Source organism: Bos taurus, chromosome 22 (genome assembly GCF_002263795.3).
Source record: "Bos taurus isolate L1 Dominette 01449 registration number 42190680 breed Hereford chromosome 22, ARS-UCD2.0, whole genome shotgun sequence".
NCBI classification, from domain to species: Eukaryota; Metazoa; Chordata; class Mammalia; order Artiodactyla; family Bovidae; genus Bos; species Bos taurus.
In genome coordinates, this window is record NC_037349.1 from 24,020,446 (window position 1) to 24,046,373 (window position 25,928).

At 38.4% G+C, this 25,928-nt stretch overlaps 1 protein-coding gene across 3 annotated transcripts in view; it reads right to left on the reverse strand.

The window, feature by feature from the left end:
• Positions 1-25,928, reverse strand: part of CNTN4 (contactin 4) — a 1,027,736-nt gene that overhangs the window by 768,287 nt on the left and 233,521 nt on the right. For all 3 annotated transcript variants that reach the window (XM_005222675.5, XM_005222673.5, XM_059880036.1), the window contains exon 3: positions 12,660-12,715. The gene's annotated coding sequence lies outside the window, so the exon portion shown is untranslated. The remainder of the gene's footprint in view (positions 1-12,659; positions 12,716-25,928) is intronic.

Below are 25,928 nucleotides of genomic sequence, written 5' to 3' on the forward strand. Positions count from 1 at the left end.
AATGTTAACATATCTCCAGTGAGTCTGTTGAGGGCAGGGCTTGGAAGAGTCAGGGCAATCTACTGTCCCCATTGACATCTGTTTTGAAGTGAGACAGGCAGTTGTCTCAAAGGTCAATGACTGAATGTGCTCTGCAGACGTGGCTGCAGTTATAATACCTTTTAATCCACCTTTGAAGTAAGAGATTAGAGATGAGATGAAAGCTAACTGGATCCTTGCTGGAAGAATGAAACTTTTAAAGGCGAGCCATAATTACAGCTGCCTTCAAAGTTAGGTGGATGCCAAATCTTAGGGACGTGGAGAATTAACTGTGTTGGTGATGACAAGACCTAAGGTATCCCCAGCAGTGTTCTTAAGAGCTTGAAAACCAAGAATCCAGAGATTTGAGAGCAGGTGGTTGGACACAGCTGCTGAATAATCCTCTTAACCTCATCTGTACTCCACAGGGAGAAAGATAGCAGGAAAATAAAAGCCTCCACCAAGTGGTTGATGGCAGTGAAATAAAAGGAGCATCAAAAGTATACAAGGACAAATTTGTCCTAATGCTAATAATTTTGAACAAAAGGGACAGGCAGTTGCTATAGAGAGCTGTGTACAAGTATAAGATAAAGACATAATAAGTACGGCTACATAAAGGATAAAATAGAGTAGGATTCTAGGGGTGGTCCTTTCTTCAAGGCACATCTAATGCTATTATTCACTGAGGAGCTAAATCCCTCTTAATGTCTCTTCATTAATTTTTTGCTCAGGAAATAGCCAGAAATGAATAGCTCTCAGTCAATATTTAATTGATGCTTATAAATTTAATTTAATCAGGAAGTATCTAGATGTCTCTCTAGCCAATGAAAATTTAAGCAAAGCCAATGTAACAAAGAAAAATGAAAAGCAAAGCAGGCAACAGGCACCAGACTTGATGGGAGAGAGATATAAAACTTTACTATATTAAGCAACTAATATACTTTATTATTACAGCAAAGCCTACCTAATCCTGATTAATACAGCTCACCTCCCAACAAAGCATGAAATAAAAATGGTCTAATATAGACCTTTGTTTCTGTGCAATGCAGTGGTTCTAAATCTTCATAATTCTTTATTATTTACAAGTCGTTACATTGAGTACATTGACTGATGTTGAAGCTTCAATACTCTGGCCACTTGGGGCAAAGAGTCAACTCATTGGAAAAGACTCTGATACTGGGAAAGATTGAGGGCAGGAGGAGAAGGGCTGGGGGACATAGGATGAAATGGTTGGATGTCATCACTGACTCGATGATTATGAGTTTGTGCAAACTCTGGGAAATAGCGGAGGAAGGGGAAACGTGGTATGCTGCAGTCCATGGGGTTGCAAAGAATCAGACATAACTGAGCAACTGAACAAAAACACTGAGTTTATCTGAAGCATACTGACTGTTCAAGCTCAAGTTCTGTTCATTGCATAGTTGGAGAATTATATGGTATCACTCCTACAATGAAGGTGTGATCATTTAATGTTCGCACTGGGAAGAGGAAACTCCTAGAACACAGTAAGTTAAAAGAGTCCCATGTAATAGCCAGGCCAGAGCTTTTCCTTTACAGTTGAGAAAACTTAGGCTCACAACTGTGAACCACTTGCCCAAAGTCACACACTTGCACCAAATAGAAGTCTTGAAGTTCAGAGCTGTGCTTTGTCCACAGTGACGGTCAGAGTTCCTCATGTCAATGGTGAGAATTTATCTTCCCCAAAGTGTTTTCTTTCTCCCTCAAGTAATGAAGGAGGATGATCTTACCTCCCCTAAAGAACTGAATAACATTTAGTTGTACATAAGAGAAATGGGAGAAAACAGGATACGTGCTTTAAACAATAAGCAGTCTTTACTTGATGATGATGATAATGATAACAGCTAACAGATTTTGAGCATGTATGATGCACCTGGCACTTTTCTGCTCCTTATGGACAATATTTCCTTCTTCAAAATATGAAAATCTAACCCCAAAGTAGGTTCTAACATTTTCTTCATTTTTTAAACATATCATCTGAAGTTTGGAGTGGTTAAATAAGTTTTCCAGTGTCTCATAGTAAATCTGTGACAAAATTGGGATTCAAACTCAGATCCTTCTTGATTCCAAGATCATGATTCACAATCACTGTTCATTTAGGTGCAGATGAATAGGACCTAAATGTTTTTAAGTGCCCTTGAAGGGGTCAGACACACAGGATTCAAGCAATGCATCCACTGGAGTGATGTTAGAGCAGCTAGTTGCACCCAAACTTCCACCTTTCCACATGGTGGTAAGGTACTAATAGAAACTTTGTGTATAAGAATCCAGTCAGAACAGGAGACAGTTGTGCTGAGCTGCTTTCAGCTGGCGCTACAGAAAAATCACACTTAGCTGTAAAGAAGCTGTTGATTGCTTACACGGTTTCTGTGGCATGCCAGCTCTTATTGCCAGCCTGCTCTTCCTTATCAAAGAGCCAGAGTTCCAAGTGAGGTGAGAATCCCACTTGACAAGCAGACATAAGCCATTTGGGGAAAATACAAATTAAAAGGCTCCAAGATAGAAATAGAAGCATTAGCAGCAGGAAGTGTCTTGGGGATACATTGTGTCAGATTACATAGGGGAATTGGGAGAATAAGTGAGTCATAGCCTCCCAGTGGATAAACCCTGCTGTGTCAGTAGCTGGGCAGCCTCAGAAACTGTATGAGCTATTTAAAGGTGCCAGCAGCAGCAGCACTGCCTCAATGCCTTCAAGTTAGGATCTGCTTAGCAACATCCTTGAATCATGCACAGTTTGCACATTTCTCAAGCCACTTTAGCATTTGTCCTAACTTCTGACCCATTATTCCAGGCATCATAATGGAATTTCAAGGAATTAGAGACATTTTGTCTAATATCACCCAGTCATTCAGTCAATGAACTTAAACTACAATGTTGATTTCAAAGAGTTTCTTTTTTTTTTTTAATAGTATCAATATGCTGTCATGGGACATATTTGGTCAATGTCCAGGGTGAGAAATCTCAGTTTTAAGAAAGAGAGGCCCTAATGGGTTTCCCTGGTGTCTCAGATGGTAAAGAAAGAGAGGACCCCTCACAGCAGCCTGGGCAAAAAGTTAGTTCACTGGAAGAACAGAAGGAATCTCAGAGAACCTGCAGCTATGAAGTACAGTCAGGGTAAAACCACAGCGAACAGGTCAGGGGCAAAGGTGCTACCTTTTCTCTATTTCAGGGACCATGTGATCACAGCTCTCTCTCTCACCGTCTCTGACATGTTGTTTCCTTTATCCTTTTCGGATTCTTCTTTCTGTGTTAGTCAGTAGTGAGTTAAAATAGCTCAAGATTAGCATAATTCACTGGTTCCTTTGTTCAGGTCTCATCTAGACTCTGTGTCCTCATGAGAAATTCCTCAAAGAGAAAAATCTCCTGCTCCAGTCACTCCGTGGTACAAGGAGACACCTGGACTTCCTTTCGGTCGGGGCTGTGGCAGCTGGATACTTCTAAGTGAAATCGGGGCTGTATACTCGGCAGACAACCCAAAGATTTCTTTTGTAAACAAATTGCCTTGAATGTTCAGTTCTGATCTGACTCAAATTATAGCCAGGACGTTTATCCCTGGTTAATGTATAATACGAGCACTTAACACCAGGTGAGCCACTTCCTCACTGCCTTCTAAAACTCCCATCAGTAGCTGCCTGTGTGGTTTTTACTTTGTAAAAACCAGGGCTTCTTGACTGTTAATCCTGTATCAAAGAAAATTCAATATAAGACACAGGGTTTCCATTTTCTATTGTTTAATGCATTTCCAGCTATTGGGAAAGAGTGGGAGGGGGTCTCCAGATCTGGTCATTAACTGGTTACAGCAAAGTACTTTACAGTTTAGAGAGTCTGAAAGGACATAAGAAGATCCTGAACTAACCTCCTTCCATCGACACAAGGGATCGCCAGCTACATATAGAATAATCCCCTTGGAAAGAGACCTGAAAGCTGGATGAAGAGTCTCCAGAGCAAACGGTAAAAGGACAGCAAGAACACAGCAGGAAAGGCAGTGATAGAGGCTCAGCAAGAAAAATTCACACCCCAGTCAGATCAACTCACAGATGGGAGCAATTACAAAAGTGTGGTTATTTTCCCTGGAGAGTAGGGGATTTGAACTCCACAAACACCCTAATGGCTAGATCCTGCACAACGGAGATGAGCCCCTTAAACCCCTGGATTTGAAAACCAAAGGGGCACATGCTCAAGAAAATATAAACCTACAGGGAACAGAAAATCTGCTTTATAAAAGGCTCTTGTGCAGAATTACTCAACACGAGCAACAGCATAACACAAGATTGAAAAGTATGTGGGCGGTAGGTGAAAGGAATCCACATCTCATCTTGAAGGATCTGCCTGAGAGGCAGGTACCAATTGGGCCCCTCTTTGGGGACATGATCTCAAGCCACCCCAAGACTCAGTTTGGAATTCTACTGTCTTCCCCAGGTTCAATGCACCCCATGGAAGAAAATGAAACCTGAAGCTTTTGCTAAACTTAAGTATATGACCTAATGGTATACTACTCATGAGCTATAGGAAATTAACACTGGTCTGGGACACTTTACATCCCAGGACCTTGGTAGAAGCAAAAGCAAAACCACTTCTATGTCATGGTTTCACAACACAACATCCACAGCATTCTCACATGAAAAAAAAATAAATCTAATGTGAGCTCACAATATAAAAAGACAGACTATATATATGAGGGGGGAAAAGCTATGACAAGAATGAATCTACTAGCACAGTAAAAAGGATATGCAGTGTAAGCACTCACAATGAAAAAAGATCATGGACATGAATAGAAAGTAAGAGTTTGGAAAATGTTAGAAAGGAATTGAACCCACAAGAAAACAGCAGAACATTATAAAAGATACACAGAAAGATAGAAACCAAATAGAAGTTCCAGGAAAAAAAAATAGAAAATTTAAAAGCCAACAAACATTTTAAATTGCAATTAAGTGCTTTTAACAAATATTCTTTATTTTCAGGCAATTGTTAATACTGCATTATCTGCCTTCTTCAGAGTCATCCATGGCCTTGTGACTTTGGCAATGAAATGTAAATAAAAGTGACACGTGTCCTTCATGAGAAAGTTTTCAGACTTAGTTCATGATCCCACAGGTCCTCTGCATTTGGCCTCAGCACTTACAGGAGTCATTTCCTGACAGTGATTCCATCAACATGAATGGAATATGATGAGCAAAGCTCCCACATTAACTCACACTGGGTATATAACATGAGGGAGAAATAAACGTTTGTTGTTTTTGCCCCTAAGACTGAGGAGATGTTTGCTAGTGCAGCATAAATTTGCTATTTTGATTGATACAAATGTTAAATAACAAAGTAGACACTGATAAAGAAAGAATTTTTGAAAATTGGAGGAGGAAATGACAGATTTTCCCAAAAAGCAAAATGGTGATATAAAGAAACAAACACCGAAAAGAATAACTAGGCATTATAGACAAGAGAAATAAATGGTCCAAAAATGTCTATTGAGATATACAACAAAGGACAATGGAAAAGATGTTAGTGTCAATACTCAAATGCTGAATGACAGTTTTCCAAGATTGAAAAAAGGAACATGACCTCAGATTGAAAGTAAGGCATCGCATGAGCAAAACTAAAAATAAGTGCTTAATTGGGTAAATAATAATGAAACTTCAGTACTCCAAACACAGAGAAAATCTTAAAAGGAAACAAAGAAAAAGATCACCTATAAAAGATTATCAGTGTGACTAACAGAAGACTTTAAAATCCACAGTAAATAAAGAGTAGAAAACAACAGCATAGTAACTTCAAAGTATTAAGAGGAAAAAATTGGCAACTAAGAATTCCAATCCTAGTTCAATATCACTCCAAAATAATGGTTTAAAAAAAAAAATGACATTTTGTGATAAACAAACACAACTTAACACTAAGAGAAACCACAAAAAAATGTTTTGTGGGTGTATTAAGTAAAAGGACGGAGAAGGCAATGGCACCCCACTCCAGTACTCTTGCTTGGAAAACCCCATGGACGGAGGAGCCTGGTAGGCTGCAGTCCATGGGGTCACTAAGAGTTGGACATGACTTATCGACTTCACTTTCACTTTTCACTTTCATGCATTGAAGAAGGAAGTGGCAACCCACTCCGGTGTTCCTGCCTGGAGAATCCCAGGGATGGCAGAGCCTGGTGGGCTGCCGTCTATGGGGTCGCACAGAGTCGGACACGTCTGAAGTGGCTTAGCAGCAGCAGCAGTAAGTAAAAGGAACTTGAATAATAAAGATCAGGAAACTAGAAACAAATGATAAATGGGTAAATGAATAGGGAATTCTATGTAAGTGAAACCTTAACTATATTAAATATAAGAATCACTAACTGAAAAAAAAAATCAACTTTCCATAGTATTTTACTATGTATATGGGAAAAATGTGGAACTTTGTGTGGTATAGTTAGAAATAAAGTATTTTAGGTTTTATGTAAGAACATTATTAAATTTTGCATTGCCAATATACAAATAGAAACATAATAAGAAATCTGAAATAATCAAACAATAGTGGAATAAAAGAAAAATTAGTTGCTCCATTAGAATTCAGAAAAGAAGAAATATGCAGAAACAAAACATCTCACACAAAGTATGCTGACACAAAATAAGACAGTGGAAAGAATGGAAAGATTGTTTAAGATTCAAAGCAAGTGTGAACTTTTAAACTCCTCTGATACATGAGAAAAACCATACATTAAAAAAAATATAGCTACATGCTACTAAAAGAAGACACACCTAAAATGACTGGTAAGGACTGGAAACAAACTAGAAACAGAACCCCTGGCAAATATTAATTTAAATAAGGGAGGAATTTTAATCTTAACATGATATGAAATAAATATGTCAAAAAGCATTACTGAGAAAGGAAGAGTATCATTCCCTAATATCAAAGGGTCAATTCATTATGTGAAAAGAAGTTTGATACCTGCATCTCTTTTATCTCCTGCATTGCAGGTGGATTCTTTACTGCTGAAGTACCACCTGCCACCGCTACTAGATATCAAACTCAGAATTTGAGGGTATATATATATATATATATATATATATTTTTTTTTTTTTTTTTAATTTGCCACCATAACTCTAGGCCCTACTGAAGATGCTGGCTTACAGTGAGCTACCAATAAATACTTGCTAAGAGGCAAATGATACAATCTCAGCTATTCTGACTACTCACCATAGCATAATCCTTTCCATTATCCACAAGGAAAAGCAGAAAGCAACCACTGTTTCAAATGGAGCAATTCACACAGTCATTTTTTCATAATGAAGATTAAACAATTCTGCTTAATGTTACAACGTATAGTATACTTCACTGAATAACTCAATTATCTTCTATATCCCCACACTATGATTTTAATTTCAATTTCCAAAGATAAAACCAAAGCTAAAAAAAAAATCTCTATAATGTTTAAACAGAAAAAAAATCATAATAATAAAAATGATAGACAATTGAATCATACATTTTCAGGCAGCAGTTTATTTTCTTACTGGCGACAACACTGACTTGCATTCAGAAGCACGTGCACAGACACATTTTAATACAAGGCCATGGGGATGTGTTCTCTGAGTTCTGACATCACCCTCATGGTATGCTAATGCTCCTCTCAGCACAGGTAATGTTACTTCTGCGAGGGAAGGCTCTGTCAACTACTATGAGGAACACAGGAAGCATAAAAATCATGTTTCTCTGTTAAATGTTCCCCTGCTTTATCGAAGTCCCTACGGGACTGATTAAATTCATTAAGTGATAGCAGAAATTCTAGCCGTGCTTTTCTTTCTGGCCAAGATGCCTGTGGAGTGGGCGTTGGGGATGTGGGAGGGTAACTGTGGAAAAGCTGAGTTGCCAAAAATCGTGTTGCAGCCTAATACTTACAACCAAGTAACACTTATTAAAATACATTAATTATAATATTACAAGTCTATTTTACTTATATATATATATATATATATATATATATATATATATATAAAACAGAGGAACTGTTTTGTAACTGGCACCATGGTAAATATTTGACATTTGGTCTTCCTATGTCTTACAATTGGAGAAGGAGATGGCAACCCGCTCCAGTACCTTTGCCTGCAAAATCCCATGGATGGAGGAGTCCGGTAGACTACAGTCCATGGGGTCGCAAAGAGTCGGACACGACTGCCACTACAATGGCCATTAGTACCTTTATATTATTGTTAGAGGAATGTGTGGCTACAGAAGATGTAGTTGGTGAATTTTAAACATGAACCCATCTCTGACCCCATCTCTCAATGGATTAAACCATGAATTTTTTTAAATTTAAATTTATTTATTTTAATTAAAGGCTAATTACTTTACAAAATTGTATTGGTTAGAAATCTGACTTGATCTTTGGTTTTGGAGGGCACAGCAGGACTTTAAGGAAAACTGTGTTTGTTGATTTGAGTGACAGCCCAAGGAGTCTACTTATTCTGTTACACCCCCTACTCACCATATTTGAAAGAAAAATTTTGTCTTCCTAAAACATGAATTTCATATTTTATTACTTCACTGATATTCACGTAGCATAAAAAGAGTTGGAAATGACTGAGCGACTGAATAACAACAACCATAAAATTTGGGCCAATGCACAAGACATGAGATGTTGGCTTGATCCCTGGGTTGGGAAGATTTCCTGGAGAAGGGGATGGCAACTCTTTCCAGCATTCTTGCCTGGAGAATCACCCAGACAGAAGAATGTGGCGGGCTACAGTTCACAGGGTTGCAGAGGGGGACATGACTGAAGTGACTGAGCAAGCACATAGGATAAAATTCACCATTTACTGTACAATTCAGGATCTCTTAGCATATTCACAGGGTTGTGTCACCACCACCACTATCTGACTCCAGAAAATGTTCATCACCCAAGAAAGGACACCGTGGGCTCACTCAGTTCAGTTCAGTTCAGTTGCTCAGTCGTGTCCGACTCTTTGAGACCCCATGAATCGCAGCATGCCAGGCCTCCCTGTCCATCACCAACTCCAGGAGTTCACTGGGACTCACGTCCATCGAGTCAGTGATGCTATCCAGCCATCTCATCCTCTGTCGTCCCCTTCTCCTCCTGCCCCCAATCCCTCCCAGCATCAGAGTCTTTTCCAATGAGTCAACTCTTACTAGCAGCCACTTCACATTATTCTCTTTCCATAGTTCTTGGAAACCACCAACATGCTTTCTGTCTCTATCATTTTTTCTATTCAGAAACTTCATATAAATGGATTTGTATAATATGGAGCCTGTTGTGCTTCCTTTTTTCATTTAGTATAACGGTTTCAAAGTTCATCCATGTTGTCGCATGTGTTGATATTTAATTTTTCTAATCTATTTAAATTAATATCATCCAAAAGAAGATGACAATTAAGTGCATCAACCCAGAAAAACTATTTTCTTCAATTTTCTTTGTGTGTACAGGTTAGATGGAATGTTGTGGTTTTAACAAAGGAACTTCATGCAAGTTCATACACAATATTATAGTCTCCATTTCTCCATTTTACAGGTGGGGGAGAAAAGAGTTTTGGAGAGATTAGTTTATCTGTTTGAGTATTTGAGCAGGAAATTAAGCACAGAGGTCTGAATACAAAACCTAAATTACTTTCACTTAGTTGGTAGATATACAAAAGGAACAACAAAATGGTTCAGTGACCAAACCTATCATCTTTGCTTTGTACGAGACAAACTCTTAGAAGTTGAGCTTTTATTTTGTTTTGTTTTGTTTTTAGTCGCTAAGTCCTGTCTGACTCTTCGCAACTTGATAGACTGTAGTCCACCAGGCTCTTCTGTCCATTGGGTTTTTTACTGGAGTGGGTAGCCATTTCCTTCCCTAGGGGATCTTCCCAATCTAGGGATCAAACCCCCGTCTTCAGCAGGCAGATTCTTTACTACTGAGCCACCAGGGAACTCGAGTGCCTGCCAGGGCCATATAGATAGCAAATGATGTGGCATGATGAACTGAAGGTAGAGGAGGGCATCTGCTGCTCAAATAAGCCCTCATGCCACCTGGGAATGCAGGCTCAGGGTAGAAAGTAATCTGATTTCTTCTAAGAGAATCTGGAAATCATCATTGCATGTGAAATCTAATTTTCAAGTGTTAGCAACAAATTAAAATTTGTTTTTCTTTTTGAAATTAAAAGAAAAAGAGAGAAAATGCATGAATCAAAGCACACTATTTTGCAGCTGTTCTGTTCCACAGGCTACAATTAACAGATAACAAAAGGCCAAGGCACCAGAGGGTGCCAGGGCCCTCTGTAAGACAGGGACAAAGGAGAATGAGGAAAATTTGAGGAAAGGTGACCCTCTGCTTTTCAACATTAATTCTGAACATGCCCAACCACTTAAACCTTTAAAGACAGAAAATTAGAATAGAAAAGACGTCATTGAATCCTTCATTCTTTCCATGAATAATTACTGAGTCATCCTTCATGCATGTACTGTTATATTCTAGGAATACCATAATGTACAATAAGATGTAACCACTGGCATCAGAGTCCAAGGTGGGACAGTAAGATAATTAGGCAAGCAACTGCAGACACTGTGATTATCATGTCATTCATATTGATGTCAGCAGCCTATAGAAGCTTAACTCAGGCAAGGAAAACATAGAAGGCTTCCTGGAAGAACTGAGCTTTCATTTAGTGATAAATGAGTTGATCACACAAAGATACGAGAAGGGAGATGATGGACAAAAGGGCTGTTCCTGGAAGAAGGCCTACAATGAGCAAAAGCAAGATAGAAGATGAGATATTTAAACAATTTAAAGAAATTCAGGTTGGAAGAACCTACACTGGAAAGTGTGGGGTGGGAGAAAGAAAGGTAGACAGCTAAGCAAGGGCCAAATAATGTTGAAACTTCTGAAGCCGTGTTAAACACTTGGAATAGATCCAAGGAAAACAGGGAACAGTGGCAGATTTGTAGGTGGTTCTGGTAGGTAGATTACATTTAGAACGTGATTTAAGATCACTCCTACTGCCTGAGGAGGTAAAAATAGTAGTTCACAGCAAGTGTGAGAATGCTCGTATCTTGGAACAAGGCCAGCTCCCTAAGAAGAAGCCTGGCTCCCCTGGAAGATGAGAGACCACAGGGAGCAGAGCTTCCCCTTCCCAACCTACAAACTGACCTCAGACACACAGACACACCCAGCAAACTGTGGGAGTCTATTTTGTAACAGAAGACCTACCTAGCTGACCTTACAGACTCATGAGAAATAATAAATGGTCACTATTGCAAGCCACTGAATTCTGGGGTGACTTTTTACAGAGTAAGAGTTAATTGGTAAAAAAAAATACCTTAGTTAATCTTGGCTTATGAAACTCATCTGGGAAATCAAATTAAATAATTTTTTTCTATATATTTTTTCAATAGAGAGTGTTAAGAAAATTCCCTGAGACTCAAGAGTATGCATTAATATTACCCAATGGTATCAACCCCTATACTGAATCACAGAATGTTTTGTTTTCTATTGCTGGGGAGGCAATTTGGCCATCAGGATCTCTTGATAATTATTACATCTGTTAAAGTGACTCAGCTTTTTATTTTCTATCCACAATGCAATGAGATTTTCCTCTGCCACCATCCTCCAGGTTAGCACTTTTCCCCATGAAGGTCTAGTTACCATAGTTAACTTCAATATCACTCTTGCCACTTTTAAGGGCCAGGTCCTACTATGGGTGAACAATATCCCACAAAAAGGTATAGTGAAATCCTAATCCTGAGACCCATGAATGTGACCTTATTTGGGGAAAGGGTCTTTGCAGATGTAATCAAGTTAAGATGAGGTCGTATTGGACTAGGATGATGAAGAGGGAATATAGACCCAAACACACATGGGGGAGAAACCATGTGAAGGCAGAGACTGAAGTGATGCAATTACAAGTTAGGGAACACCAAAAGTTATCAGCAACTTCTAGAAGATGGAAGATGCAAGTGAGAATTTCTCCTTTAAAGCTCTTAGAGAAAGCACAGCCCAGCCTACACTTTGATTTCATTCTTTTCTACTCAGGGAGAAAATAAATTTCCATTAAGTCACCCAGTTCATGGTGCTTTGTTACAGCAGTCTTAGGAAACTAAAAACAGTTAAGTTTTACTTGTATATATCTGTATCTTTCATAAAGGAAAAAAATATGAAGTTCAAGAGAGAGGGGGCAAGTGTAGACAGAGGGGGGATGCATGATAGTAACTTATAACACTCACGTTTTACCCCTAAAAAACTTCAATTTTAATGCCTCAATATTTGCAGATCTCACTAACTTAGTATTTTGAAGATCTGACTGAAAATGTCCTCTCCATAAGTCATGGGCAAAAATGCAACAACCTTCATTTTATTCCCAATACTTTTTCCATGATGCCAAATTCTGAACTTTTTGAATTATCATATTAATTTGAACCACCAAATATCTGCCTCAAATATCTTCTCCAGAAAGAACCCAGAGAGTACAACTTCCTATTTTCAAGGTTCAAACTTGTATGACTTCACTACTTTTGTTAACTTCAACTTTCAGAAAAACATAAAAAATTATCTCACTGTATCACTCTAAGGAAAGAATCTAATGTTTCCAAAGTAACTAAGGATGCTAATCCAAGGTGAAATACAAGTAAGAAAAAGTTTTCCCTTTTGGGAAGCTTACCTTTTAGGGTAGATCTTGGGGCCACATGCTGTGGCATTACGATATGTCAATGATTCCTAGAATTAAAAAAAATAACATACAAATAAATACATTTTTCAAGGATAAATATTCTTATATGTAGTTAATGCTTAACAATTTCCATTCTAAACAAATTAGAAGGAAATAAAAATTAAATACAGTTGGTACGGATTTCAGGCTTGATAGAATGGCCAAAATTACGAGACAAGAGTTGGGTTCTATGCTTTGTATCTCACTAACTGTGTGAACTTTTTTTTTTTCCAAATGTATTCTTTTTATTTATTTATTTATTTTTACTTTACAATATTGTACTGGCTTTGCCATACATCAACATGCATCCGCCACGGGTGTACACGTGTTCACCATCCTGAACCCCCTCCCACCTCCCTCCCCATACCATCCCTCTGGGTCATCCCAGTGCACCAGCCCCAAGCTTCCTGTATCCTGCATCGAATCTGGACTGGCGATTCATTTCTTATATGACATTATACATGTTTTAATGCCATTCTCCCAAATCATTCCCACCCCCTCTCCCACAGAGTCCAAAAGACTGTTCTATACATGTGTCTCTTTTGCTGTCTCGCATACAGGGTTGTCGTTACCATCTTTCTAAATTCCATATATATGCGTTAGTATACTGTATTGGTGTTTTTCTTTCTGGTTTACTTCACTCTGTATAATAGGCTCCAGTTTCATCCATCTTATTAGAACTGATTCAAATGAACTTTTTGTAAAACAGTATTTTTAAAAAATTTAATTTTATCAAGGTAACCGTGATTGTTAACACTATATGTTTCATGTATACATTATACTTCTACTTTCGTATGCCCACCAAAAATCCAAGCTCATCACCACAAATTTACTTTCTGTCTGTCACCCTTCACCCATTTTGCCCTCCCCATGTCCCTCTTCCAACTGGTAACAAATTTTAAAAGACACATGCACCGCTACATGCATCGTTTGTTCCAGCATTATTTTAAATAGTCAAGGAATAGAAACAACCTAAGTGCCCGTGAACAGATGAAAGGATAAAAAAGATTCATATACAATGAAACACCACTCAGCCATAAAAAAAGGTGAAATCTTGCCATTTGCAACAATGTGGATGGACCTTGAGGGTATTAAGCTAAGTAAAATAAGTTAGAGGGAAGAAGACAGATCTGTATGACTTCACTCATGCTTTATATATGGGATATTAAAAAAACTAACAAACAAACAAAACAAATGAACAAACCAAATCAAACTAGCTGCCTGACTTGCTGTGTAACTCCTGAGCAGTCGTTTCACCACTTGATGGCTTCTTAGTAATAACAATTTTAGAAGCCTGTAATATTCTAAGGTATTCAGATTCAGTAAGAGTGACCATTTCCTAAGAAAATATGTTACAAAGTGATTTAAAATAATGAAAAACAACTAGGAGGCATGCCACTGTTTTTGTTCATTTTATGATTATGTAAAATGAATGCAACAAAACTCTTCCAATAAATCTGGCATTATGTATGCATGCTAAGTTGCTTCAGTAGTGTCTGATTCTGTGCAATCCTATGGACGGTAGCCCACCGGGTTTCTCTGTCCATGGAATTCTCCAGGCAAGAACACTGGAGTGGGTTGCCATTCCCTTCTCCAGGGGATCTTCCTGACCCAGGGATCGGGATTGAACCCGGGTCTCCTGCATTGCAGGCAGATTCTTTACTGTCTGAGCCACCAGGGAAGCCCACAAATATATATATATATATATTTATATTTCTGTATATATATTTGTAGCTTCATGTCTATGTGTATGTGTCTATCCTCCAACTTTAATTCTGAGTAATATAATTATCTTTTTATAATTGAAAATATCATTTTGTGTGTGTGTGTGTGTGTATATATATATATTTAGGCCACTCAGAGGTATCTTTAACTATAAAATTCTAGTCTAATTTACATTTAAACATAGCATATTTGATTGAGATAGAAATAGAATCTTTTCTTGACTAGCCATAAATACCTTATCACTTTAAGCTTACACTATCGCCTGCTGGGTACCATAATAGTCATCACTGTATTAAGTTTCTTAATACCTTTACTTTCAAGTCAGTATCAATGAGTCTGGAAGGTAAGAACCAAAATCTTTATTTTGTTTATATATTAGAAATGGAATTTTTAGTTTTTTCTTTACTTTCTTAAATATTCTCCAAAAATAAAGAGCCACAAATGATTCTAACAAATCTAAGGCAGTGCTTCCTGTGAAACAAACAAATCCTATAATTAACTTAACCATGAATCATAAATACATCACTTTTTGATTTTTTAAATATGGTTGGTCATCAGCTGTATATATATGTGTGTGTGTATCTCAAATCCTAATTTTCTTATACTAAGGATACCCACTGATAAGAAGGTAAACCTCTATTTACAGTTACTGGCACTATATACAACTTCAGACTACACATCAAAAACAACAGCTAAAATGAGAGTTATCCTAAAAACAAAAACAGGAAAACTGTAGGCAAGGCTTCATTCTTTATTTTCAATTATTACTAGGATCTTGGCATTTATATATATATATTTTCTTTTCTTCCAGGATGAAAGTAAAGATTACAATTATCCACTGGAATGATACAGTCTGAAATGAAAGCAGACTAACTTCATTCATTAAATTATAATTATGTTCCTCTTGTTTAAAAGCACAAGCTCTGAGGCAGCTGCCTGGGATGGGATGCTGGTTAAATTATTTACTAGCCACGTGATCATGAGCAATTCGTTAATTGGTACAAGCCTCAACTTCACCTACAAAGTGGGGAGGATAATACTATTCAGCCTCAAAGAACAGATGAAAAGTAAGTAACATAATGTAATTCAGTTCTCAGTCCACTACTTGGCATATGGTAACCAGTGACTCTATAGTAACATTGTTAAGAGTCTCCCATCCATTATGAAGAGTCTCAGGAGGGATGTGTATTCACACAAAAAATGCAGTCAGTATGTAAAATCTACACATACTTCAAAGAATTCCCCTCCTTATCCACACTACTTAGTTCAAAACTCTTCCCTTCCATTTTAGGAACTGTTCCCTAAGGGCACTTTTATCTAAAGAATTTACCTGTTGGATGGGCTAACATCATGAATACCTCCATCAGATTTGTTAGATGCCATGAAGCAAAAGATGATGCCAGAGACTGGAAAGCAGGATGGAAAGGTTGGAAAGTAAAGAGTAATATCTAAGATTTATCCACAAAGGTCTACGAACACCTCAGTAGATATAGAGGTGTTAGCCTTATTGAATAGCCTTATTTAAAAGGTGTTAAAGCCTTATTTAAAAGTTAGAATGTTTGTTTAATTCTAATTGGAATGAAATTTGACTAAGCAGATTCTTATCAGGTATAGAAGGGATTTAGTTAAAACTTCCCATCAGATGTGCCAACATACAGAGATAAACCAGGTATAAAATACCTAAGTAGATTCCTTCAAATGGGTTAAAATCACAAGAATTACTGAATACCACCTTTGTGCTGCTTTATTCAAGCAAAAAAACCGACATTCATGCTAGTTGATTGTACAACAGCCTCTCCCTGGGCAAGAACACATGGAAAGGCTTTCATTCCATTCACCTTTAAGTGCAGATTTCCCATGCATACAAAGCTAATACTCATTTTATTCCCACCTTACACTGTTTTTATAAAGGCAGAATGAGATAATCTATGGGGGGAAAAAAAGTGTCCAGCACATCATATGCATAAAGTATTTATTTTTAAAATTAGTGAAAATTTATTAAATTTTCCAATATTATACCCTTGTCCTTGTTGGCTCAGACAATAAAGAATCTGCCTGCAATGCAGGAGAACTGGGTTCAATTCATAGGTCGGAAAGACCCCCTGGAGAAGGGAATGTCTACCTACTCCAGTATCTTGCCTGGAGAATTCCATGGACAGAGGAGTCTGGCGGCGGGCTACAGTCTATGGGGTCACGAAAAGTCAAACATGACTGAGTGACTAACACTGTCATTTTCACCATCCTTGTCACTTACCTGCTGCTGTAATAAGTTTAAGTTACATTTAAATTTTAATGATGGCTTTTATTAGGAACTCCATAAAAAGCACATGTGAGAACAGACAGGAAATTAATACATAAACAAATGAATAAATAGATGAATCTACCTCTGCTTAGAAGGATTGGACAAATCCGAGTTTTGAACAAAATCAGCTGGTATAAACATAAATGCACCAGCTATATCACAATACAAAAGAACCAGAAATCCATGAATAAGTGTAGACATTCTTGGCAAAAAGCAACTATGAAGAAGCAGCAGCTGGAAAGCCTGGGTCAGAAAGGATTATTTTAATCTAGAGAACAAAATGTCCTGATCTACACCCTGCTCAATTATTTAGAACTAAAATGTATGCTGGTAATTTATTCAGGACAAAAGAATCCTTCCCAAGTGACAGTTTGCTATTGTTCAGTCATCAAGCCATGCCAACTCTTAGTGACCCCATGGCCTGCTGCACACCAGCCTTCCCTATCTTTCACTGTCTCCCAGAGTTTGCTCAAACTCATGTCCACTAGGTCAGTGATGCTATCTAAGCATCTCATCCTCTGCCGCCCTCTTCTCCTTTTGCTTTCAATTTTTCCCTGAATCGGGGTATTTTCCAACAAGTCAGTTCTTCACATCAGGTGGCCAAAGTATTGGAGCTTTAGGTTCAGCATCAGTCCTTCCAAATGAATATTCAAAGTTGATTTCCTTTAGCACTGACTAGTTTGATTTCCTGGAGAAGGCAATGGCAACCCACCCCAGTACTCTTGCCCGGAAAATCCCATGGACAGAGGAGCCTGGTAGGCTACAGTCCATGGGGTCGCTAAGAGTTGGACACGACTGAGCGACTTCACTTTGACTTTTCACTTTCATGCACTGGAGAAGGAAATGGCAACCCACTCCAGTGTTCTTGCCTGGAGAATCCCAGGGACGGGGGAGCCTGCTGGGCTGCCATCTATGGAGTTGCACAGAGTCGGATACGACTGAAGTGACTTGGCAGCAGCAGCAGCAGCAGTTTGATTTCCTTACAGTCCCAGGGACTCTCAAGAGTCTTCTCCAGCATCACAATTCAAAAGCATCAATTCTTTAGTGCTCAGCCTTCTTTATGGTCCAACTCTCATATCCTTAAATGCCTACAGGAAAGACCATGGCTTTGACTGTACGGACCTTTATCGACAAACTGTTGTCTCTGCTTTTTAATATGCTGTCTAGGTTTGTCATAGCTTTCCTTTCAAGGAGCAAGTGTCTTTTAATTTCATGGCTGCAGTCACCATCTGCAGTGATCCTGGAGCCCCTCAAAATAAAATCTGTCACTGGTTTTACTTTTTCCCCTTCTACTTACCATGGAATTATGGGCCCAGATGCTGTGGTTCTAGTTTTTTGAATGTTGAGCTTTAAGTCACTTTTTTACTCTCCTCTTTGTTTTCTCCCTTTAGAGTCATATCATCTGCATATCTGAGGTTGCTGATATTTCTCCTGGCAATCTTGATTCCAGCTTGTGAGTCATCCAGCCCAGCATTTTGCATGACATACTCTGCATAGAACTTAAATAAAAAGAGTGACAATATACAGCTTTGTCTTACTCAGTTCCCAATTTTGAACCAGTCCATTGTCCCATGTAAGGTTCTAACAGTTGTTTCTTGATTCACATACAAGTTTCTCAGGAGAGAGGTAAGGTGGTCTGGCATTCTCATCTCTTTAAGAATTTTTCCCAGTTTGTTTTAATCCACACAGGCAAAGGTTTTAGTGTAGTCAATGAAGCAGATGTTTTTCTGGAATACCCTGGTTTTCTCTATATTCCAATGAATGTTGGTAATTTGATCTCTGGTTCCTCTGCCTTTTCTAAATCCAGCTTGTACATCTGGAAGTTCTTGGTTCACATACTACTGAAGCCAAACTTGAAGACTTCTGAACATAACCTTGCTAGGATGTAAAATGAGCACAATTAACAGTAATTTAAGCATTCTTTGGCATTGCCTTTCTTTGGGATTGGAATAAAAACTGACCTTTCCCACCCTGTGACCACTGTTGTTTTCCAAATTTGCTGTCATATTGAGTGCAGCACTTTAACACAGTCATCTTTTAGGATTTTTACATAGCTCAGCTGGAATTCTATCACCTCCGTTAGCTTTGTAAGTAGTGATGCTTCCTAAGGCCCACTTGACTTCACACTCCAGGATGTCTGGCTCTAGATGAGTGATCACACCAAATAACTTTGGTTATTTTGGTAGTAAGACCTTTTGTATAGTTCTTCAGTGTATTCATGCCACCTCTTCATAACCTCTTCTGCTTCTGTTAGGTCTTTCCTGTTTCTGTCCTTTATTGGGCCCATCCTTGCATGAAATGTTCCCTTGGTATCTTCAATTTTCTTGAAGAGATCTCTAGGCTTCCCATTCTATTGTTTTCCTCTATTTCTTTGCATTGTTCACTTAAGAAGGCCTTCTTATCTCTCCTTGCTATTCTCTGGAACTCTGCATTCAGTTGAATATATCTTTCCCTTTCTCTCTTGCTTTTCACTTCTCTTCTTTCCTCAGCTATTTTAAAGTCTCCTCAGACAACCATTTTGCCTTCTTACCTTTTTTTTTTTCCCCTTAGGAATGGTTTTGGTCTCCACCTCCTGTACAATATTACAGACTTTCTTTCACCTTCACTGGTCTCAGACAGGTATATATCTAGAAATAAACGTATATATGATCACCATCAGCTAGAAGTCTATGATGGCACTGAATCCTCCAGGGCAATATGCCTTTACATCAGTTCAGTTCAGTTCAGTCACTCAGTCGTGTCCGACTCTTTGCGACCCCTTGAATCGCAGCACGCCAGGCCTCCCTGTCCATCACTAATTCCCGGAATTCACCCAGACTCACATCCATCGAGTCAGTGATGCCATCCAGCCATCTCATCCCCTCTGTTGTCCCCTTCTCCTTCTGCCTCCAATTGCTCCCAGCATCAGTGTCTTTTCCAATGAGTCAACTCTTTGCATGAGGTGGCCAAAGTACTGGAGTTTCAGCTTTAGCATCATTCCTTCCAAAGAAATCCCAGGGCTGATCTCCTTCAGAATGGACTGGTTGGATCTCCTTGCAGTCCAAGGGACTCTCAAGAGTCTTCTCCAATACCACAGTTCAAAAGCATCAATTCTTCGGCGCTCAGCCTTCTTCACAGTCCAACTCTCACATCTATACATGACCACTGGAAAAACCATAGCCTTGACTAGATGGACCTTTGTTGGCAAAGTAACGTCTCTGCATTTGAATATGCTATCTAGGTTGGTCATAACTTTTCTTCCAAGGAGCAAGCGTCTTTTAATTTCATGGCTGCAGTCACCATCTGCAGTGATTTTGGAGCCCAAGAAAATAAAGTCTGACGCTGTTTCCACTGTTTCCCCATCTATTTCCCATGAAGTGATGGGACCAGATGCCATGATCTTTGTTTTCTGAATGTTGAGTTTTAAGCCAACTTTTTAACTCTCCTCTTTCACCTTCATCAAGAGGCTTTTTAGTTCCTCTTCACTTTCTGCCATAAGGGTGATCAGTGGTAAACAAACACATGGGCTCTGAAGTAAGATAAGGTTCTAAGCTTCACCGCTTTTCTGCTACATCAAGATTTGCTCAAGCAAATCTTTTAACCACTACCATCTCAGTTTCCTTAATTGAAAATCAAAAATACTATTAACCACCTTGAAAGATTCTTGTGACAATAAAAGGATATATGAAAACTATCAGGCATACAGCATGTATTCAATAAATTTTGTCTACTATTACTGCATTATTTGAACATTAAAAGATAGAGGAGGTGAAAGAGACACCATTCACTGACTATACATATTCTAAAAAGTCACTGTATTTAAATTGTTTCTCCTTACATCTATCCTCTTAAGTTATCAGTGGCATTTTCCATCACTGAATCAGTAGGTATTTCTTATAAGTGTTTACTTCCTTCTCAGGTATTTAAAACCCAACCTGAACTTTCCATGGGAGGTAAAAGCCATACAGATATTAAATTATCCATGTTTATTTCCACAATTTCCATTAGCTTGTGGCTTGATATAATTTAGTATTAAAATCCAGGTTATTACACTTAATACTATGCAACAGATTACATTTAAATGCATTTTCCAGTGGAAAGTGGGATGAATTTCTAATCCTGCTGTCTATCTACAAGCAAACAAATGGTCATTTGATGCTTTTGTCATTATCATGACGTACAATACCAACCACAGAGATCACTAATGGGTTCCCACACATACACTCAAGGTAAATAACAATACAACATGATACATAACAGGCTTTAGAGTTATTAAGAGATAATCACATCCCTGGGACCTTCGCTGGGCGCAGTAAGTGGCACTGCTAAAATACGATTATCTCTCGATAAAGAGGGTCCTTGCAGTTTTCACAAAGGGAGGAAAAAAAATTCATTACCATAGGGAAAATGTTCATTCATTATACTGAAACATAAATTTCACAATCTAAGCTAATGAAGAGGGCTCTCCCTGTGATGACAATATTACACAGTGTATGAGGCTTCATATCAAGGTTATGTAGGTACCATCACCTTGAAGAATCTTGGATATAAGAGCCATTTTCTGGAAGACTAATTTCTAGGGTCTTGACTACAAGATAAACAGGGCTGGAAGATGCTTAAGGGCCTAGAGATCTAATCTATTTGAGACTGAGAATAGCGATGGGAATGGCTTATGCAGCTTATCAGCTGTAAAGTTAGAGACTTGAGATACTAAGCTTCCAGAATTGTCCTAATGTAACATAATTAGACAAGATCACCTGAGGGTGTAGAGACAGATGTTTGGTTTCCACAAGGTCCCAGGACAAACAACCAGTGTTGAAGTAGGGAAGGGTGACAAGTGGATTTAGACTTAGGAGAGCAGGGAAAAGAAATAGGCATGAGTCATTGGCACTGTTCTCAAGGATGGAAAAAAGGATGGCACTGTTCTCATGGATTGATATACAAGATAGAGCATTACTGAAGGGTTCTAATAAGCAAGATAACTCTGCTCACCTAAAATTACTCCAAATGGTGCTATTTTCTGATCTCCCTAACTCACAAAAAATAGACAAAAGTTACCTACTTGAATCTCCATTTACTCATCAATAAAATGGGTTTTAAAAAAGCTCTCCTCAGAGTTACTGGGAAAAGTAAAGAAAATATTGAGTATGAAGATACTTACTCTGTACCAATAAAACACCCTATATTTATCATACATTATTATTTAGAAGGATTCATTACATAAACTTTAAAAATGGGGTGAGAATACATAATTTCTCAAAGGCTCTGCCAGTGGTATAACTTAAGCTTATTTGTATTAAATATAATATTAGTAAAGGATACATAACAATTAATTTATTGTAATATGCTTGGAATTATAAGCTTGGTATTTTGGTCCCAAAGATACTATCCTCAAAAAATATACAGTCTTAAAACATGTGCAAAGGTGTTATTGATCTTAGAAGTTTACTCTCAAAGAAATAAAAAATTCTATTGGTCTAAATCAGTGATTATTAAAAAGAGGCAACTTTGCATCCAAATCTAGAGATATTTTTGATCACCATAATTGGGGAATGGAGGTGGGGGTGGTTTGCTCTGGCATCTAGTAGGTAGATGACAAGAATGTTGCCAGACCTCCCATGAAACACAGGACCCTATTCTCTGTTCTAAATATAGACACTAAATGTTATCACTTAACTCATAATTTGAATGACCTGCATCATTAGGCACCCTCATCTACAATTCAGTGCTGTGATAAACTACCTCATCAGCCTCTATATCCTACGAATAGAGATGGAAAATAATTTTCTTTCAATTATTGAAGCCCATATCCAAATGCAGGCTCTTTAGCCCTTTAAATTTCCATTATGAACAATTATCGGTTTGACTAAATTCAATTCTGTCTTTCCCGATGGGAAACCATAGGGGAAGAGTCAATGTGTTGGCAATCTGCAAGACCAGAAAATGAAATTTGCAAGGGTTCACCATTATCACAGAAATTTGGCACAGCTGTAATGACAACCTGTCAGTCTCCATTCCCAAGTCATATATAACTCCAATGCCTGGCATTCCACCACAGTCTAATGTGTCACATTATGTGACATGATATGAAAATATATTAGACACTTAGAATTTTATATTTCCTATAAGTGCCTGCTCTCTATTTCAGTTATACCAACACAGGGGGAATAAAATACCTGTATTTCTGCCTAACAAACAGAAGACAAATGAAAGGAAGCCAGAATTGCAGAAAGTATTAATAACTATAGATGTCAGAGTCCAAATATTTTCACATGGATAATTTCATAAACTTTTAGATGAAATAAAGTATGGAATAGTGGTTGAGAGTATAGAATATGGCTTTCAGAATTCAGATCTCCACTTTCTAGCTGAGTGGCCTTCAGGAAAATACTTCTCTGTGCCTTACCTTGTTACCTTCCTCGTGTATTAAATGAAGGTATTAATCCTATTTGCCTCATAGGGCTGCTATAACGATTATATAAATAAGTGTTTAGAAAGTGTTTAGAATCCTTCCTGATACACAGTAAAGACTGTGAAGCTATCAAGTGATTGTTTATAGTAAAAAGAAACAACTTGATAAAGCAGAAGACATGATCCCATTTTACTGGAGAAATAACCTAAGTTCTACAAGTATAAGGAACTCTCCACAAATTCACTCTTTCCTTGAGTCTGCTCAGCACTGCCCTGTTTTCATAGCTGCATGGACCTCAGAGTGCTGTGTGACTGCTGTATGAGAGCTCAACTCCCGGAGCATGTTAAGAAGTACATAGCACACCACTATATGCAGCGGGCGACGCAACAGAGGGGTGGGGTGAAGGAAACAGTCTGGAGGCCTGAAAGGTTCAAAATCTGGTCCCTCCAGACAGAACTTTTGTTCATGGCCTTAAGTGACTTGTATATAAAGAAAACCACAGTAAGGGCTCTGACCTCCAATTTCAATCTTGAAAAATAACGGTTATAGGAAATCTCAGTTTTCAAAAATATGGTCATAAGACTTCGAGGGGCACACATCGTTATTTTTCTTTTCAGAGCAGTTCAATATAAATCTATGGGCGCATGCATGCATGCGTGTATGCTCAGTTGTGTCCAACTCTTTGTGACCTCATGGACTACAGCTCCCCAGGCTCCTCTGTCCATGGAACTCTTCAGGCAAGACTACTGGAGTGAACTGCTATTTCTAGGGCCAACCCAGTGATTGAACCTGCATCTCCTGTTCCTCCTGCATTGGCAGGCATATTTTTTACTACCACACCACCATGGTACCTAGTTAATGTGTGTGCAATTATTTACAGATTTGTTTTAATGTTTATTTTCCATTGATGACAAGTTTTGATCATTTATATTACTGGTGTAAGCATTTTTCAGATCCAGAATTAGTTTAAAAATCCATTAAATTCATAGAATATGTTAAATAGACAAGAGTAGAGATGGTATGCAGCTATGGTGAGGTAAGATATAGTAAGATAAGATAAGATATATGGTAAGATATAGTCAAAACTATGGTTTTTCCAGTAGTCATGTAAGGATGTGAAAGCTGGACCACAAAAAAAGCTGAGCACCAAGGAACTGATGCTTTCGAATTGATGTGCTGGAGAAGACTCTTGAGATTCCCTTGGACAGCAAGGAGACCAAACCGGTCAATTCTAAAGGAAATCAATCCTGAATATTCATTGGCAGGACTGATGCTGCAGCTGAAGCTTCAATACTTTGGCCACCTGATGTGAAGAGCCAACTCACTGGAAAAGACCCTGAAGCTCGGAAGATTGAAGGCGAGAGGAGAAAGGGACAACAGAGGATGAGATGGTTGGATGTTATCATGGATTCAATGTACATGAGTTTGAGCAAACTCAGGGAGATAGTGAAGGACAAGGAGGCCTGTTGTGCTGCAATTCATGGGGTTGCAAAGGGCCGGACATGACTGAGTGATTGAACAACAACAATGGTAAGATATATTATCCTGGTACATAACTGTCCAAAATTTGAGGACTATTGATATTTGAAAGGGAAATTATATATGAATATGTGAGCCCAGAATAAAAAGGGTTTCAAAATATGGCCCCTGTTTTTCACCAGAAGCATCAATTTATCCTGGCTTTCTGGAAGAGTACTACTTTCCACCAATCATATTTGAGAACTGCATTCCTTTCCACATCTATTGCTAATTCATGGTCCAGAAAGAGATCTATGTAATAGTTTTCTTTAATGACATTTGCAGTAATTGCACAATGACATATCTTGAAAGGAAAACACAGCCAAAACAAAAGAAAATACAAAGCAAGACCATGGTTTTCTTCCCTAAGGAGGGAGAGACTTGCTGATGCAAAAAGACCAGTGTCCTCTGAACAAAGGGCTGCTGGATGCTAAAGCAAACCTTAAAGCTCGGTAAATGTTTACAATATCAGCAAATATTTTGCTATTATCATGAAGAATGAAATAGTAACTAGACAGCACAAAGGGGATGAAAGAAATGATATTTTATGACTTAGTGAATTGAGCTACACACACGATAATTTCCAGGATTGATTTCCTGTCTACTTTTGAAGCAAACAGCCATCAATTTGGAAATCCATGAAGAAGTACGTGAAGAATGCAAACATTTTCCTAGTCAGAGGCAAGTTTTTTTAGCATTCTTGAAAATAAACTTAGAAAATAAACACACACAGACATACACCCTTTGATTCTGAGGACTGTATAGTTCATGCCAGCATGAAATTTCCCTAGTTCACTATAAATCAGTTATGACTTAACAAAACTCCAGGATAGGCACTCAGAGAAGGCAATGGCATCCCACTCCAGTACTCTTGCCTAGAAAATACCATGGATGGAGGGGCCTGGTGGGCTGCAGTCCATGGGGTTGCTAGAAGTTGGACACGACTGAGCGACTTCACTTTATTTTTTCCTTTCATGCACTGGAGAAGGAAATGGCAACCCATTCCAGTGTTCTTGCCTGGAGAATCCCAAGGACGGGGGAGCCTGGTGGGCTGCCGTCTATGGGGTCACACAGAGTCGGACACGACTGAAGCAACTTAGCAGCAGCAGCAGCAGCAGGATAGGCACTGCTACTTTTGAAACCTATTGAAAAATCATCGTGGTGTCCTACATTTTCATAGGTAGGAAAATGCTTTATATGTAGTCTAGGTCCAAAAAAGCTTGGTGAACTGGTAAAAGAATAGGTTTTTCAATTAGAGAAACACTGGTTCAAAGCTAGCTATCTC